At 39.2% G+C, this 17,929-nt stretch overlaps 1 protein-coding gene across 11 annotated transcripts in view; it reads left to right on the top strand.

Annotated features, from left to right (window-relative positions):
- The window catches only part of TAB3 (TGF-beta activated kinase 1 (MAP3K7) binding protein 3), an 80,076-nt gene that overhangs the window by 22,341 nt on the left and 39,806 nt on the right, over positions 1 to 17,929 (top strand). For 7 of the 11 annotated variants that reach the window (XR_011385692.2, XR_001795464.4, XM_089324082.1 and 4 more), the window contains exons 2-4: positions 2,100 to 2,175; positions 4,258 to 4,342; positions 4,584 to 4,704. The exons of 1 other annotated variant lie outside the window; for it this stretch is intronic. The gene's annotated coding sequence lies outside the window, so the exon portion shown is untranslated. The remainder of the gene's footprint in view (positions 1 to 2,099; positions 2,176 to 4,257; positions 4,343 to 4,583; positions 4,705 to 17,929) is intronic. 3 more of the 11 variants (XM_017349837.4, XM_017349839.4, XM_017349838.4) reach the window with 3 other exon arrangements.

Below are 17,929 nucleotides of genomic sequence, written 5' to 3'. Positions count from 1 at the left end.
CTGAATGGTGGGTTGGGCTTGAGGAGGGTCTCCCAGTCCTGAGTGAGCAGTTCTAATTCTGCTGAGGGTAGGTAGGGTAGCAGGGGGGTGAAAAAAGAAGAGTGTATACCTCCTTTACTTCGGGTTGGCTTGCAAATGAGGAAGGGTGTCCTGCTCACTTGGGGTGTGGGAATTTAAAAATTCTCCTACTTTACCAGAGAGCAAATTAGACTCACTGTGCAGTCATTTAAATTTTAAAGACCTGTGGCCCTAAAAAGGGAAGGTGCAGGTTTGCCAGGGATGTAACTAAAGCTCTGCTTGCTATCTGAAGCCAGAATCACAGGAAAGCTTGTTCGGCCCCTCTGCTGTTTGGAGCTCTGCCTTAGGTACTGAGGGTGACTGAGAGGAGAGCAGGGTGGCTCAGGCAATGAAAACTTTCTCTTACTATCTCAGTATCAGTTAATGTGACCCTCATTCACTGAGATTTCACGTAGTGAAATGGCTGCTCGCCTTTTCAAGACCTTTTATTTATATTTATATATATATATATATATATATACACACACACATACACTATCATTTGCTCATGCTTCTTTAATCTTTCACAGTTTGACTCTTATTACCTCTTTGGCCTATCATTTTTTAAGATGGTATCTTTGGCCTTTTCTTCAAGCTTTTCAGTGTGAATTGTTTGTTAAACAGTTGAGGTTTCACCGATTGAAAAATTGGAAGTGAGGAGTGAATATGTGTTTGAAAATGAAACTGTATTGCTATGAACATGTTAAATATTTATACCCTTCCTCATTTGTGTACACTTTGTGCATTAAAGATCAAGGTTAAAGAAAGAAAAGATGTTTGCATGAGTTTATATGTTTAGATTTAGGCCCTAAATCAGGACCCCAAGCAACTACTACCAGCTGTTTCTCACTGGGAGGTACAAGTTCTTTGGATGATTCATTTGCTTTTGAAACCTTAGCAGTGGATGAAAGAGTAATTTAGCAATTGATTTTTGAATAAAAAGAGCTGATCCTGTCCAGGTCCCAGATCCCACCCCGCCACCGCAGTTGGTTGGAGGTGGTGAAGCTTTGGAACACAGTCTGAAGGCGCGATCAGATAGTCTTGGCTATGCAGTTCCTCCAGCTTCGTAGTTTTTACTGCAGTGTTTCTTTTTCTCAAAATCATGTTCAACAACTAAGTTGAACAGATAGCAAATCTAATATTATGAAGAAATAAGGTAGCATTTTAAAAATATCATAGCCATAATTTTTGTTTTGAAGCATTATTAGATCTGTTATATAGAAAGGCTGTGTATAGTAAGATCAGCTTTGATTTTTCGATAGTTTATGAAAATGTTCTACTCTCTTAAACATCTGTTTTGTAGTATAATAACATGTGGATATGTGCATGTTGTAAATGAAACACTGGACAAGATGCTGTGAGGCCTGTTTAATAATCCTACCTTTTTAGCAAGTTTTTAAACCTCTCTACCCTTCAGTTGTATAGAGCAAGGGCTGATATTAGGGTTGGGTTCAGAGCTTCTCACCTCAGCACTGTTGCCATCCTGGGCCTGATAATTCCTTGCCATTAGGGGCTATCTGGTGTATTGTGGCATCCTTGACCTCTGCCCGTCAGATGGTGATACTGTTCCTTCCTAGTATGACAACCAGAAATATCTCCAGACATTGTCAAATGTCCCTTGTGGGATGTCCCTTGTGAGGCAGAGTCAACCCTGGTTGAGAACCACTGGGTTGGATGTGGGATGATATGCAGAGTTCCTTCTAACTTTGTAATCCTATTGTTTTGATTTTTTTTAGAAAAACCTCTTCTTAAATGTCATCTCTTCTGTGAGCTTTCCTTCTCTTTCTCTTTCTTTTTCTAACTATCTCATTAATGGTACTTAACCTCACTCTGTTATAACTACCAGTGTATTTCACTGTAAGGGTATGGACATTCTGTATCTCTAATTTTATGAAGTGAGTAAACAATGGATTCAAGAATATTGCCAGTTTAGAAATAATCAAATAATTAAATTAACAGATTTCACTAGGACATTCCTATACTTTGTGATCTTGAATTTCTGAGTTAATGAGACTGATTACTCTTTTTTTTTTATCTTTTAGATATATTCTAAGACAGGGTCTTCCTATATGTGCGTGAGGGAGCTCCCAAACACATCTAGGCTGCATTTGAGAGAAAGTAAGTCACAAAAAATGCATAACAAATAAATAACACAGTTTCAGTTTTCATATCCAAAGGTTTCTCAGATAACCCCACTTTGTTTATTAATCAAGTAGAAAGCTTTCATCTATTAAGAAAAAAATAAGCAGGAAAGATAGCAAATGTTTTTCCTGTATTGCCAAGACTGTATCATCATATTCTTTTTTTAAAGATTATTTATTTATTTTTTAACGACTTATTTATTTATTTGAAAATCAGAGTTAGACACAGAGAGAAGAGGCAGAGAGAGAGAGAGAGAGAGATCTTCCATCTGCTGGTTCACTCCCCAGTTGACCACAACGGTCCGAGTTGCTTCGATCTAAGCCAGGAGCATCTTCCAGGTCTCCCACGCATACTAAAGTACTACAGCTGAAGCAGCTTATTTGGCTTTTGTTGTCAAGATTTATAGTTACAAAACTTAGAGGGGGAATAAAAAGGTAATAAATACTTTTCAAGTGATGAAAATGGTGGTGAGTACAATATTTTATAGGCATTTAAGAAGAGGAGAAAGTGGGGCCTGTATTGTGGTGTAGTGGGTAAAGCCACCACTTATGTTGCTAGCATCCCATATGGGTGATGGTTTGTGTCCCTGCTACTCCACTTCTGATCCCGCTCTCTGCTGATGGCCTGGGAAAGGCAGCAAAAGATGGCCCAAGTGTTTGGGCTCCTGTCACCCATGTGGGAGACCTGGATGAAGCTCCTGGCTCCTGGCTTCAGCCTGGTCCAGCACTGGCTGTTGTGGCCATCTAGGGAGTGAACCAGCAGAAGGAAGACCTCTTTCTCTGTCTCTCCCTTTCTCTCTCTGTAGCTCTGCCTTTCAATTAAGTCAGTCTTTAAAAAAAATTTTTTTAAAGGGGGAAAAATATGTACTGATTGAAGTTTATGGAAAAAGATAATATAAATATGGGTTGGATTTTGCATTGTTGTTTCAGATAGTAGAAGGAGGTGTTACACATGTAGAAACAGCATTTGGTTAGGTGCATAGTACTGTTTGCTCATATTTGAAGTTCATTTTTTTTAAAGATTTTATTTATTTGAAAGAGTTATACATAGATCTTCCATCCACTAGTTCATTCCCCAAATGGCCACAATGGCTGGGACTGGGCCAGGCCAAAGCTAGGAACCTAGAACTCCATCCAGGTCTCCTACATCGGTGACAGGGCCCCAAGCACTTGGACCATCTTCCTCTACTGTCTGAGGCACATTAGCAGGGAGCTGGATTGGAAGTAGAGCAGCTAGAACTCAAAGTGGCACTTATATGGGTTGCTGGTATCACAGGCAGCAGCTTAACCTGCTGTGCCACAACGCTGGCCCCTTGAAGTTCATTTTGTGGCTAATTTTCCAGATAAAATGAGAAATATAAAAATAAAGTATGATAAAATATATGCTATAAACAAGATACAAGATGTGTTATTTTAGTTTTACTGTGCTGGTAAAATGTTTGCACGAGAGATGAATTAGAAACTTGTGTACAGGATAACTCTGATATAAACCAATATTTGCCCTAAAATGATCACTGAATTAATAGGTTCATGGAGAATGCACATAAGTGATAGGGAGAAAGAGTGTTCATCTGTCAGAATCAGTGAATAAGGTTTTAATTCTGTATATAAACTGCTCCTCATGCAATAGAAATGGGTTATATAATAGTCAGCATTTTAAAAGAAGTTATGTACTGTTTCAGGTAAGCAATTAAAAATTACATGCATGTGTCATAAACCTGGGCTTAATCCTTTCTTCTTTAAATAGAATGAGGAGCCTAGGATGGCAAGTTACAATTAGATACACTACAAAAGCCTTAAGAAAATAAACAGCAGACCATCTTTTTTGTCCTTTTGAACTGCTGTTCTCAGTGATGTAGAATTTAATTACTGTAGAACATATTTTTGACTTAAAGGAAGACTCAGCTAATGAAAATACTTGAGAAACAGCCACCTGCCCTCAAAGTGTGGTCTAGCATCCTGTCTGGTCTTAAGTTAAGGCACTGAAGTCTCTTAGTTTTTGTCATTTTCCAAGAATTGGGAAATTAGCGAAAGGATAATCACCTTTTCATTCTCTTAGATTTCTAGACTACTGAAAAGAAGGTGCTTTCAGAGCTGGAGATGTGACTAGAACTCCTGTACCAGAGCTTGTACACCATCTCGAGGTATTTGTTTTCTAATTTTAAGTAGCCATTATTTTTTAGAATAATTTTGGTTTTACAGAAAAATTGAAACATTGATATAGTCCCCATATACCTTGTACCCAGTTTTACCTATTAACAGCTTATATTAGTATGATATATTTATTAAAACTGATGAACAAGTATTGAAACTTCAAATAAAGTGTGGACTCCAGTTAACAGATTTCCTTAGTTTTTATCTAATTTTTTTTTTTTTCTGTTTCAGGATTCCATTCAGGAAACCATTTTGCATTTGTTTGTTATGTCTCCTTAGGCTCTTCTTGGCTGTGACATTTTCTCAGATTTGCCGTGTTTTTGAGCTTGACATTTTGAGGAGTACTGACCAGGTATTTTGTTGACTATCCCTTCTTGGGTATTTATCAGATTTTTTTTTCATCCTTAGGCTGGGGTAATGGATTTTGGGGAGGAAGACCACAAAGATAAAGTGTCATTCTCAGTTTTTCATCAGATCATGTCTAGACTACATGCTGTCAATTTTGCTTAGAGTTGTTGATGTTGACTTTGGTCACCTAGCTGAGAGGGTATCAGGTTTCTCCACTGTGAAGTTAATCTCTTTTTAACATACCTTTCTGTATTGCGTTCTTTGGAAAGAAGTCACTAGATGCAGTCCATATTTAACAAGGGGGAAATTAAGCTCTGTCTCCTTGAGGGTGAATTGTCTATATAAGTTATATGGAATTCTTCTGTATAGGAGATTTGTTTTCCCCCTGCATTTATTTATATATTTATTTATATCAGTATGAGGTCATGAATATTTATTTTATATATTGGGCTATAATCCATCCAGTACTACTTAGATTATGTTGTTCCAATTTTTCCAGCTTTGGCCGTTGGGGAGCTCTTGCAATTGGCTTCTGTGTCATTTCTACATGCCTCCATTGACGGGCTGTTTTGCTTTAGTACTTTCTTACTTTCTCCATGGAGCCTGGGTTCCTTTTATTAGAGAATGCTGTTAGAGATCATGATGTGAATGCTAGGTGTGCTAATTGCTACTAGAATGTTGCTGCTTCAAGCACTTCTTAGCTGAAATTCTGTGTATGTGCTATTCCTATGTATGTATATATCTAAATATTTCTATTTATGGGGACAGCTTACAGATACTCATTGGGGTGGTGGGGATGTTAAGTTTAAATCTGAACATGATTTGTTTTGAGGGGCTATATTTAACTTGAAAATATTTTAATGATTATTTAAATATTACTTTGATCTCATATTCTTAAGAATATAACAGAATATTAGATGCAGTGATTATGTGACTGTTTCAAAATGGTGTCCACTGTAATGAAGATCCTGTAGGATGATTGTTTAGAAATTATTTGGAAGGCTCATTTAGGGAAAATAATAGCTATCACATTCCTATTTCTCCCTTGTTATTTAGTAGCACCTTTACATATATGCATGAAAAATCCTAAAATTGGAGTACTTACGTTTGTCAAAAGGATCATTCATTATGGTCTAATACCAGTTACTTCTTGTTGCTATTTAATTTGAAGGACTCACAATCTAGAACAAAAGCTCTTCAAGTTTAGAATCAAGTTCTGGGGACGAGCATTGTGGCGCAGCAGGTTAAGCTACTTCCTTCAATGCTGGCATCCTATGTGGGTGCCAGTTCAAGTCCCAGCTGCTCCACTTCTTATCCAGCTCGCTGCTAATGCGCCTGGGAAAGGCAGCAGAAGATGCTCTACATTTTGGGCCCCTGCACCCATATCATCCCCTTGGGAGACCTGGGTAAGCTACTGGATCTGACTTGGACCAGCCCCAGCCATTCTGGCCATTTGGGAAGTGAACCAGCAGATAAGAGCTCTCTTCTGTCTCTCTCTTTCTAACTCTGCCTTTCAAATAAATGAATACAATAAATCTTTTTGTTTTTTGTTTTGTTTTATTTTCAGAAAAAAGCAAGGTTTGCATTGAACTGTCTTAAGAGTTATAACATCATCAGACTCTTACCAGATAGTTAGTAGTCCAGGAGAATGATGATTTAGTGGCATAGACTTCAAGTTTGTTTATTAGCTTTGCTAATTGTTCGCTGGGTGATTGGTGGCAAATTATTTACTGTCTTTGAGTTTCCAGTTTCCTCATTTTTAAAATGTGGGTGATATTACCTCTCTTGTAGGATTATTTGGGAGACTAAATGAGCACTTAGTACATATATAGGTATGGCTAAGTAAATATGACTTAAAATAAAAACTTCCAAACCAGTAGGACAACTGATTATGTTCCAAGGCTCTATACCAATATATAGTTACATGCTTATTTTTGTTTAACCGTTAATACTGGAACAGATCAATCAGAAAAGAGAGTGATTCTTTCAGTTTTTAATCCTGAAAGTTCTCTTAAGACAAAACTAACTTTTCTTCAAACCTGGGAAATATCTCACCAATCTTAACATACCAGCAGTGTTTGTTAGCCTGTGATATTAGTGCCTCCCTAGCAGCCCTTTTGGGGTGCTGCTGGGATTTGATGAGAGGGGTCAGAATGCTAAACATGCTTTTCTTGCCTGAAATAGTCTTTTTTAAAAAAATTTATTTATTTGAAAGGCAGAGAGTTACAGAGAGGGAGGCAGAGAGAGAGAGAGAAGTCTTCTGTCTGCTGGTTTATTCCCCAAGTGGCTGCAACGGCTGCAGCTGGGCCAATCCGAAGCCAGGAGCCTCTTCTGGGTCTCCCACGTGAGTGCAGGGTCCCAAGGACTTGGGCCATCTTACACTGCTTTCCCAGGCCGTAGCACAGAGCTGGATCAGAAGTGGAGCAGCTGGGACTAGAAATGGTGCCCATATGGGATGCTGGCACCACACATGGGTGCTTTACCCACTATACCACAGTGTCAGCCACTGGGATAGTCTTTTATGACAAATGACTGTTCCTGAAGTTACTGCATCACTGGTCACACTACACTAGATTAATACTTACCATAGTACCTTTAAACCTCTGTGGAGCACACATTTCACGTGGTACAAACCCAGCATGTATGTAAATGAGTGAAGCAAGGCCAGATACCAGTGTATGGGATCCCCTAGGGAGTATAGGAACTAGGCAACTGCCTTTGTGGCCTTTCTAAAAGTGGAATGGTAGTTCAGTTTCAGCCAGTTGTTGCCTATATCTTTTGGTTTCTCAGAGAAGGAACATACCTAAATTTTTCTGTAAATTCTCCCATTTTAAAATGTAGCTCATCTTTTCTTTTTTTAATGACCCTGAGGCCAAACCAGGCAGATCTGTGGCCTGGATTTGGCCCAGAAACCATTGGTTTGCAAACTCCGATATATTTTAGGAAGTGAACAAAAACTCTGGTAGAAGTAAGATACTTTGAGCCATAATGGCTCCACCCTGTTTGCTGTGTTCACATGAGATGGTAGAAACAAAGCACTAGATGTTGACATCATTTTCTACAGTGTAGGAAATCGTGGCATCAGAGCAAGGCTCTGGGGGAACTTCCCTTCTGATTGGGAGGATGGATTATGTCGGAAGAAATCTAGGCAACTACTTTTCCAGAACAGAGCCCACTGCACTTGCTGGTGCCAGCCCTCCTGTATTAGGGAGGCAGGTGCTCCACTGATGGGAGCTTCAGTGTTGCTAAGCCTAACATCTAGGTCCTCCAGTCTCTGTCTTGCCTTCAAAATTAGGAGTCCCCACAAAGCTAACTGGCAGTAAAGACTTAATCCTGCAGAATCTCCTGAGCTGTGTGATGATTGTAGGCTTTATATGTCTAGCATTACTTCTTTCTTGATTTGGGTTGCCAGCTCTATAATCACAACTGTGGCCAACCAAGTGTGAGAGTGTTTTGAGAGTGTCCCAGTAGTTTGTTGATGTCAGCCTAGCCTGTATGGCTCAGATACTGCTTGAGTCCTCTGTCTGGTTTAAAAGTGTGAAACCATCATTCAATACTTTTGACATTTCATTAAAAATCAACAACATATTATAATGATGTTAAAACCAGTGTGTATTTTGAATAGTAGTTCTTGCATACATTGATATAGATCAGAGGTGGGGAAGCTGTTTTACTGCAAAAAGCCATTTGAATACTTATAACATCATTCCAGGGCCATACATAATTACCCAGTTAAAAATTGTCCTGGTATAGATTTATTGAATTTCAAATCTCACCCATGGTTGCCTTGGCAGGGACAGACCAAACGATTCTGCCAGCCTTATATATGGCCCTTGGGCCCAACATTTCCCACCCCTGATATAGGTAGACAGAAATACATTGTATACTTTTAGACACATCATAGCCATATCTATAATATGATATGATAAGACTATAAGGCAGTGTTTTATTTTAGTTTTTTTCTATGAGATTAAATTTTTAAAAATTTAGTATAGTGATTTATTGTGAAACTTAAGTGTTTTTAAGTGTGACTGACTGAAATATGTTTTATTGTTGCCTTATCCTTCCAGTGAGCAAAAGGGAAATTAATTTTTATTTATCAAATTATATATATATATATATATATATATATATATATATATATATAAACTCCTGTCTGTTGGTTTACTCCCCAAATGCCTGCAGTGACTGGGAACACAAACCAGCTCTCCGATGTGGATGGTAGGAACCTAATTATCTGACTATCACTATTCCCTCCTGGAGTCTACAGTGGCAGAAAGCTGGAATCAGGAACTGAAGCCAGGAGTCAAACCCAAGCACTTTGTGTTGTGACATGGCATCTTAAGCATTAGGCTAAATGCCTGCTCCTAGGAGGTTGCTTTACTATTTTATATAATCATCAACAAGTTACTAAGTTTATTCGAGATTGTTATATATTACTGTGAAATACTAAATGATACTCCATGTCAGTTAGTGTTTAATACTCTCTATAGGGCAGAATGCTAGCCACTATTAAGATTGTATGCATTATTTCTTGACAATATATTTTTATCAGTTTAGATTCCTATTGTAGAAATTCTGTCTATCATTAATCATCTTTTCACATGATAGACATCTTGGTGAGTGTGTAAGTTACAGGTTTTGATTTTTTTTTTTGACAGGCAGTGTTAGATGGTGAGAGAGACAAAGAGAAAGGTCTTCCTTCCGTTGGTTCACCCCCCAAATGGCTGCTACAGCCAGCGTGCTGTGCCGATCTGAAGCCAGGAGCCAGGTGCTTCTTCCTGGTCTCCCATGCAGGTGCAGGGCCCAAGCACTTGGGCCATCCTCCACTGCCTTCCCGGGCCACAGCAGAGAGCTGGACTGGACAAGGAGCAACCGGGACAGAACTGGTGCCCCAACTGAGACTAGAACCCGGGGTGCCGGCACCGCAGGCGGAGGATTAGCCTAGTGAGCTGTGGCGCCGGCCAGGCTTTGATTTTCATATGCTTTATTTCTTCAAAGGTGACTATTTGGGGTTGGTGTTGTGACATAGCAGATTAAGCCTCCATCTGCCATGCTGGCATCCTATATGGGTGCGAGTTTGAGTCCTGGCTGCGCCACTTCCAATCCAGCTTCCTGCTACTGCCCCTGGGAAAGCAATGGAAGATGGCCAAAGTACCTGGGACTCCTGCACCCACCTGGGAGACCCAGATAAAGCTCTTGGCTTTGGCCTGGACTGTCCTTGACCATTGTGATCATATAGGGAGTGAACCAGTGGATGCAAGATCTCTCTGTATCTCTGTGTCTCTTTCTACCTCTGCCTTTCAGATAAACAAATAAATCTATTTTTTTAAAAAAAGAAAATATTTGTAACCATTAAAGATAAAGACAACTTCTTCCTCTTAACTCTGCTTCTTGTATGTCCAAAACAGCTAACTTACTTGTACAAGAATTTTTTTTCCTTCTGAGCCCATCTCCCCACATACATGTCATAACTCCTTATTTGGATGATAAACCAATGCGGGTTTGCTGTTTTTTTCTCTAGCCAATGAAAGAAAGGTGCTTGTCATTGAGAATTTCTGAGAATGTTCCCTGATACATATGTACCAGTGACAAAGAGTGAAAGAACAGACTTTGGAGAAGGCAGCTTGGGCTTGAGTCAGGATTCTGCCCTATAAGTCATTCACTCAGTTTGCTTTCTTATTTGTGAAATGGAGATCACCATAGCTACTTTTGAGGGCATTGATGTTCAGTTCATAGTCGCTAATAATACTGATAAAATTAATAGTAACTGTGACCTTGGTAGCTTGAGGGTCCTATGGGCCGCCAGAGCTAGCAGAGAGTTGGCAGTTTTCAAGGGCTCAGAAATATAGGTAACCCGTGTTCTTGTCACCTGAAACCTGTCTATTCTCGTTGACTCTAGTCACCTTTTCTTCTTTCTCATAAAAAGACAATTGTATTGCCCTTGTATTTTAAAGACATAATTAAGGTTGAGAAATGAATAAAACCCGTTTTTAGAGCCACTAGGAAAGCATGTATTATTAAGCCTTTGGGTGCTTCAGAAGTTCTTTTGAAAATTTAAGTGTCCCTGAAGTGTTTGAATATGGTTAGTCCTCAGTTATTGAGGGAATCCCTTCCTGGTAAGAAAGCTGTTTGCATTTCTCTAAATATAAGCAGGTTTGATTAGTTAAAGTCATTCTTACCATTAAAATCAATTAATTCTTTTTTTTTCATTTCACGTAACAAATTATCTATTGAACACCTAGTCTGTGCTAGGCCCTGTGCTTAGATAATTGTGTACTCTCAAAGGAGACATTGAATTAAGGAATCTAAAGAGTTATAGGTCTTAGCCTGTTATTTAAAAGAAGGTTCTAAAGCCTAAGAGCTGTACTGTCCATTAAACTAGCCACTAACTACTGAGCACTGGAAATGAGGCCAATCTAAAGTGAGAAGTGTGTAAGTGTAAAAACCACACTGAATTTCAAGGACTTTGAAAAAGATCATGTAAAATATGAGAGTAATTCAGAAATCTTGTGGAAAAATTGAATTGAAAGCTAAGTAGCCCAGGGGAGCCCAAGATGGATGTATAGTAACAGGAAGATCTGAGTCACGCAGAGCAAAATGGATAGTTAAAAAGGAGAGAGGATACAAGCCAGAGATGGAGCCGTGGGAAATTCACACAGGGAAGCCCAGGAGTCCAACAGAGACTGAGCAAGTCCACACTGATGGAGCAAATAAGAAAAGGAAGAGGCAGGGGCGTGGAACAGGGAGGCTGGCGCCATCCCCCAGTGGACCAGGTTAGACAGGAAATCGGGAGTGCAGGGAGCTGCAGATAGCAGTGGGAGGGGGACCTTGGTGAACTGCGTTTAGAAGTTCCGTGGTGGAAGAAAGAAAACATAAGGGTAATAAATGGAAAGGTTGGGCATGCCCCTGTCCATCTACCTCTTCCCTCTCCCCTCAACTGGACCTGTAGCCTGCTGGGAGAAGCCATATTGTTTGTTACATTTTTGAATGTAAACAGGAGGATACCACATTTGCCTCACAAGCACATGCCCATTAATTGTGGGGGCCACCTCACAACAGCTCCACCTGGGAACGACGATCCACAACATTTCAGAATAATTTCCTCCCCACCACGAAAGCTGTACAACAGAAGTCCTGAATATTGAAAACTTGAGCTCGTTTCATGCACCAGTGTGAAGTGAGCCGGGCCACAGTAGGCAGAGCTTAGTGCACCAGAGCTTGTACTTGACCCCATCACAATTGAGAAGTGAGCTGGACTCCAGGATGTGGGGCTGCGTGCTTCCACTTGCATCTCACAGACACATAGATGCTCATAGCAGAGGGAAATCTCACCACAAGCACGATGACACAAATTAAAGAGAAAAGCAACCAACAAAATAATACAAAAATGCAGAAAAACAAAGTAAAAACCCTAAATAAAACTAAGGAAGACAATATGAGCCCCCCAAAGGAACACTACAACTCTTCAATAATAAAAGGTGAAGAAGAAGAGATCGAGAATATGCCAGAAACGGAATTCAGAGCATTAATCATCAGATTACTTAGAAGCAATCAGAAGCAAATCCACAATTAAGTGAAAAGCACTCCCAAGAAATTGAGATATTAAAGAGAAGTCAGAATGAAATACTATAAATGAAGAATTCCATAGATCAAATAAAAAGTGCAGTGGAAAGCCTTAACAACAGAATAGGTGAGATAGAAGAAAGGATATCAGAACTAGAAGACAAACTTCAGGAAATATTACAGGCAGACCAAATAAAAGAAGAAATTAGAAAATTAAAAAACACAGTTGGAGATCTACAAGATTCAATCAAATGACCCAACATATGGATCCTAGGAATTCCAGAAGGTGTGAAGAACTTATTAATGAAATAATTCCTCACTCTCGAGAAAGAGACATCCAAGTACAGGAAGTACGCAGAATTCCCAAAAGACACAACCAGAAAAGATCTTCACCACGACACATTGTAGTAAAACTCTCCACAGTAAAACATAATGAAAATATCTTAAAATATGCACTTGAGAAATGCCAAATCACATTCAGAAAAAATCCAATTAGACTCACTGCAGAATGGAGAGATGTATTCCAAGTCCTAGGAGAAAAAAAAAAAAAACAACTCTCAATCCAGAATACTGTACCCTGCAAAGCTCTCATTTATGAATGAAGGAGAAATACGGATCTTCCACAACAAATAGTAATTGAAAGAATTTGTAACTACACTCCCAGCCCTACAAAAGATGCTCAAGGATGTTCAAAACACATAAACAGACATCACTACAAAAGATGAAGAACTAAATCCACATCTTCTCAAGGTATTCAAAACAATTAAAAGGAGGGAATCCTCCCAAAATCTTCTATGAAGCCAGCATCACTGTAATCCCTAAACTCGGAAAAGATACAACAGAGAAAGAGAACTACAGACCAATTTCCCTGATGAACATAGATGCAAAAATCCTCAACAAAATTCTGGCCAATCAAATCCAAAAACACATCAGAGATCATTCAGCTGAACCAAGAGGGATCTATCCTTGGTATACAGGGATGGTTCAGCATTCATGAATCAGTCAATATGGTACATCACATTAACAAGCTGAAGAACAAAAACTATATGATTATCTCAATAGATGGAGAGAAAGCATTTGACAAAATACAACACCCTTTCATGATGAAAACTCTAAGCAAATTAGGTTTAGAAGGAACATTCCCCAACACAATCAAGGCAGTTTATGATATACCCCTGGCCAGCATTCTACTGAATGGGGAAAATTTGGAAGCCTTCCACTGAGACCTGGAACTAGATAAGGATGCCCACTCTCACCATTGCTATTCAGTATAGTCCTGGAAGCTTTAGTCAGAGCCATCAGACAAGAAAAAGAAATCAAAAGGATTCAATTTGGGAAAGAGAAAGTCGAAATAACACTATTTGCAGATGACATGATTCTATATATAGGAGATCCCAAAGACTCCACCAAGAGGCTATTGGAACTCATAGAAGAGTTTGGTAAAATACCAGAATATAAAATCAACACAAAAAACAACATCCTTTGTATACACAGACAATGCCATGGTTGAGAAAGAACTTCTAAGATAATCTCATTCACAATAGCTAAAAAAAAAATCAAACCCCTTGGAATAAATTTAATCAAGGATGGCAAAGATCTCTACAATGAGAATTACAAAACATTAAAGAAAGAAATAAAAGAAGACATAAAAAATGAAAAAACTTCCATGTTCATGGATTGGAAGAATCAATATCATCAAAATGTCCATTCTTTTGAAAGCAATTTATAGATTCAATGTGATACCAATCAAAATACCAAAAACATTCATCTCAGATCTAGAAATGATGCTGAAATTCATTTGGAAACAGGAGACCTTGAAGAGCTAAAGCGATCTCAACAACAAAAACAAAGCCAGAGGCATCACAATACCAGATTTCAAAACATACTACAAGGCAGTTATTATCAAAACAGCCTGGTACTGGTATACTTTTGTTTATGGGGAGAGGGTGTAAGTTGTTGAAATTTTTTACTTAGTATAGAGTTGGTCTTATGTATATAAAGTTAATTAAAAACAAATCTTGATGAAGAATTGTATGGGAGAGGGAGGAGAAGGTGGGATGGGAGTTGGGGTGGGAGGGTGGGAATGGGGGTAAGAACCACTGTATTCCTAAAGTTGTACTTAGGAAATTTGTATTCATTAAATAAAAGGTTTCTTTAAAAAAAGCTAAGTGTACTTTGCTGTAAAAATTTTTGAAATCTATGCATAATATTTTTTGGAACGTGTATTTTTCACAAACTTTTTTAAGAACCTACATATCTTAACTTTAAATTTAAATTTTTAAATAATTCATTTGTTTATTTGAAAGGTGGAGTTACAGAAAGGGATAGTCATGATCACAGATTGAAAAAGTCTTCCATCCACTGGTTCACTCCTCAGATGGCCACAATGGCTAGGCCTGGGCTAGACTGAAGCCAGGAACTTGGAGCTTCATCTGTGTCACCCACGTGGGTGCAGGGGCCCAAGTACTCGGGCCATTCTCTGCTGCTTTCCCAGGCACAGTAGCAGGGAACTGGATCTGAAGTGGAGCAGCCAGGCATCAAACTGATGCCCATACAGGATGCTGGCACTGTAGCGAGTGGCTTAACTTTAAGCACTGGCTCCTAATTTAAATTTTTAATGGACTAAAAATTGGCTATATTCATGGGGTACTATGTGATGTTTCTTTTTTTTTTTAAGATTTATTTATTTACTTGAAAGGCAGAGTTACACAGAGAGAGGAGAGGCAGAGAGAGAGAGAGAGGGGTCTTCCGTCTGCTGGTTCACTCCCCAGTTGGCAAGCAACAGAGCTGGGCAGATATGAAGCCAGGAGCTTCTTCGGGGTCCTCCACGTGGGTGCAGGGGCCCAAGGACTTGGGTCATCTGCTGCTTTCCCAGGCCATAACAGAGAGCTGGATCGGAAGTGGAGCAGCTGGGACTCAAACTGGCACCCAAATGGGATGCTGGCACTGCAGGTGGTGGCTTTTCACATTATGCCAGAGCTCCAGCCCTGTGATGTTTCTATACATGTGTGTATGTATATATATAACTAAATATATATACACACACACATATATACACAGATACACATACTACACAATAGCCAATCAAGGTAAACATATCTACTTTTCAAGCACTTAACATTTCTTTATGGTGAAAATATACAAAATTTTTTAAGAGAAATATATAGTACATTATCTTCTTTTTTAAAGAGTTACACAGAGAGAAGAGAGGCGGTGGGGGCGGGGGTCTTCCATCCGATGGTGCACTCTCCAATCGGCCGCAACAGCTGGAGCTGTGCCATTCCGGAGCCAGAGCCAGGAGCTTCTTCTGGGTCTCCCACGTGGGTGCAGGGACCCAAAGACTTGGGCCATCTTCTACTGCTTTCCCAGTCCATAGCAGAGAGTTGGATTGGAAGTGGAGCAGCCGTATCTTGAACTGGCACCTATATGGAATGCCAGCGCTTCAGGCCATGGCATTAACCCATTGCACCGCAGCGACGGCCTCAGTAACTTATCATTAAGTATAGTCACCCTAGTATACAATAGAAGAAGTGATTTTTTTACTGGTTGTTTGTTAAAACATTTTTGACATTGGGTTAAGTAAAATGTTAGGATTAATTTTACTTTTTTCTTTTTTAATGTTATTTATTTGAAAGGCAGAATGATGGGGCCCGGGGAAGTGAACGTGAAAGTGGTTCACTTGGGCCTCTGCTGCTCCTCTTCTGATCCAGGTCTCTGCTTATGGCCAGGGACAGCAGTGGAAGATGGCCCAAGTGCTTGTGCCCCTGCACTCATGTGGGGAGCCTAGAGAAGGCTCCTGGCTCCTGGTTTTGGATTAGCTCAGCTCTGGCTGTTTCAGCCGTTTGGGGAGTGATCCAATGGATGGAAGACCTTTCTGTCTCTCCCTCTCACTGTCTGTAATTACCTCTCAGGTAAATAAATAAAATCTTAAAAAAAAAAAAAAGTGGTTCACTTTCTCCATGCAAACAACAGCCGGGGCTAGGTCAGGCTAAAACTAGAAGCCAGGAACTCTATCAAGGTCTCCTGCATTGATGGCAGGGACTCAGATACTTGAACCATCACCTGCTGCCTCACAAGATATGAAGCAGAAAACTGAATCAGAAGCAGGATAGCTGGGACTCTTAGATATTCTGATATGGAATGCAGGAAATCCAGGTAGGAGCTTAACCCTCTGTGCCAGGATACTGGCTCCTTGGTTTTTTTGTTTGTTTTTAAACATCAGCAGAATGTTTAAAATTATACATATGTATACATATGTCTGGAACCGTATTTTTATTGAACAGTGTTGCCTCTAAGCTTCAGTGAGTAACTTGGCCAAGTTACTCATCTAGCTAGAATTCCTTTGGCCTGTGCAAATTATATAGATTGTGTAACTGTAAAAGTGGTAGGTAATTGCTTTGATAAAAAAGATAGGTAATTGAAATCTTCAGAAAAAAAGTTAAATCAACACTTAGAGCTTTGAAATAATTTGCATTTTAAATTTAAACGTAGATTGTTAATCTTGTAGAATCTCTTAGCATTTCAGATTTGGGATCTTTTGAAATACACAAACTAGAAAAAATGTACCTGAAGTAGCTTTAAGCTATTCTTTTTTCCTAAGCATCCACAAATTGCCCCATATAGGTAATCTTTGCTCCTCCAATATATGGGGGGATGGGAGAGGTAGAGGGACAATATTCATCTAAAATGTTCATTTATGTATTTTTCTTTGACTAGGAAGAATAGTGCTTCCTTAAATCTATTTGTATTAGATAAATTTGTTCAGTATAGTAAAATTGATTCATCGTTGATCAGATACTTGAGCAGACTGCTTTGGGCTCTGGAAATACACTGGTGAATAAGGCACAGACCTTAAATAGAATTATAGGCTTTTGTTTGGTTAGCTGAGTGTTTTTCCCCTTTGTTTTTCCTTTTTAAAAAATGTAAGAAACCAGAGAGACATCTTTGACCTGCTGATTCATTTTTCAAATGCCCCCAACAGCTGGGATGGGCTAGACCAAAGCCAGGAGCTCAATCTGGGTCTCTCACGGGAGTGAGAGGGACCCAGGTATTTGAGCCCTGACCTGCTGTATCCCAGGGCATTCTCAGGAATCTGGAACTAGGAGCAGAGCTGAGACATGAACCCACACACTGTAATATGAGATGCAGGAGGCCTAAGTGGTATCATTACTGCTGCATTAAATGCCTGCTCCTGTTTTTACTTTCTATTTAAGAATAATTTCAAACTTAACAGAGATTGCTAGAATAGAGTACAAAGAACTATATCCTTTACCCAGATTTACCTGTTGATAATAGTTTTCTGTTTGCTTTATAGTTTGTTCCCTTTGTTTGTTCATGTAAGTTTGTAAATACACACTCATACACAGTATTTTTTTCTTGACCTTTTTGAGAGTTAGTTGCATGCCTGTTACCCCTAAATGCTTCATTATCTTAATTCCTAAAAATAGGAATATTCCTGTAAATAACTGCAGCACAGTTGTCAATTTAGTAAACTTAGTAAAAACAGTAAAGTGAACCTCGATAGAATACTTCTGTCATCTGCATTTCAGTTTTGTCAGTTGATCTACTAATTTCTTCTGTAACATTAGTACAGGACCCAGTCTCAATTAGGTATTACATTTGGTCATCATAGCTCTATCTCCTTTAACATAGGACATTTTTAT

The sequence above is a fragment of the Oryctolagus cuniculus genome, chromosome X (assembly GCF_051225735.1).
Source record: "Oryctolagus cuniculus isolate XC-2025 breed Fujian yellow rabbit chromosome X, ASM5122573v1, whole genome shotgun sequence".
In the NCBI taxonomy this organism is placed as follows: domain Eukaryota; kingdom Metazoa; phylum Chordata; class Mammalia; order Lagomorpha; family Leporidae; genus Oryctolagus; species Oryctolagus cuniculus.
The sequence above is the reverse complement of the archived record's forward strand: the minus strand, read 5'-3'. Positions and strand labels throughout refer to the sequence as shown.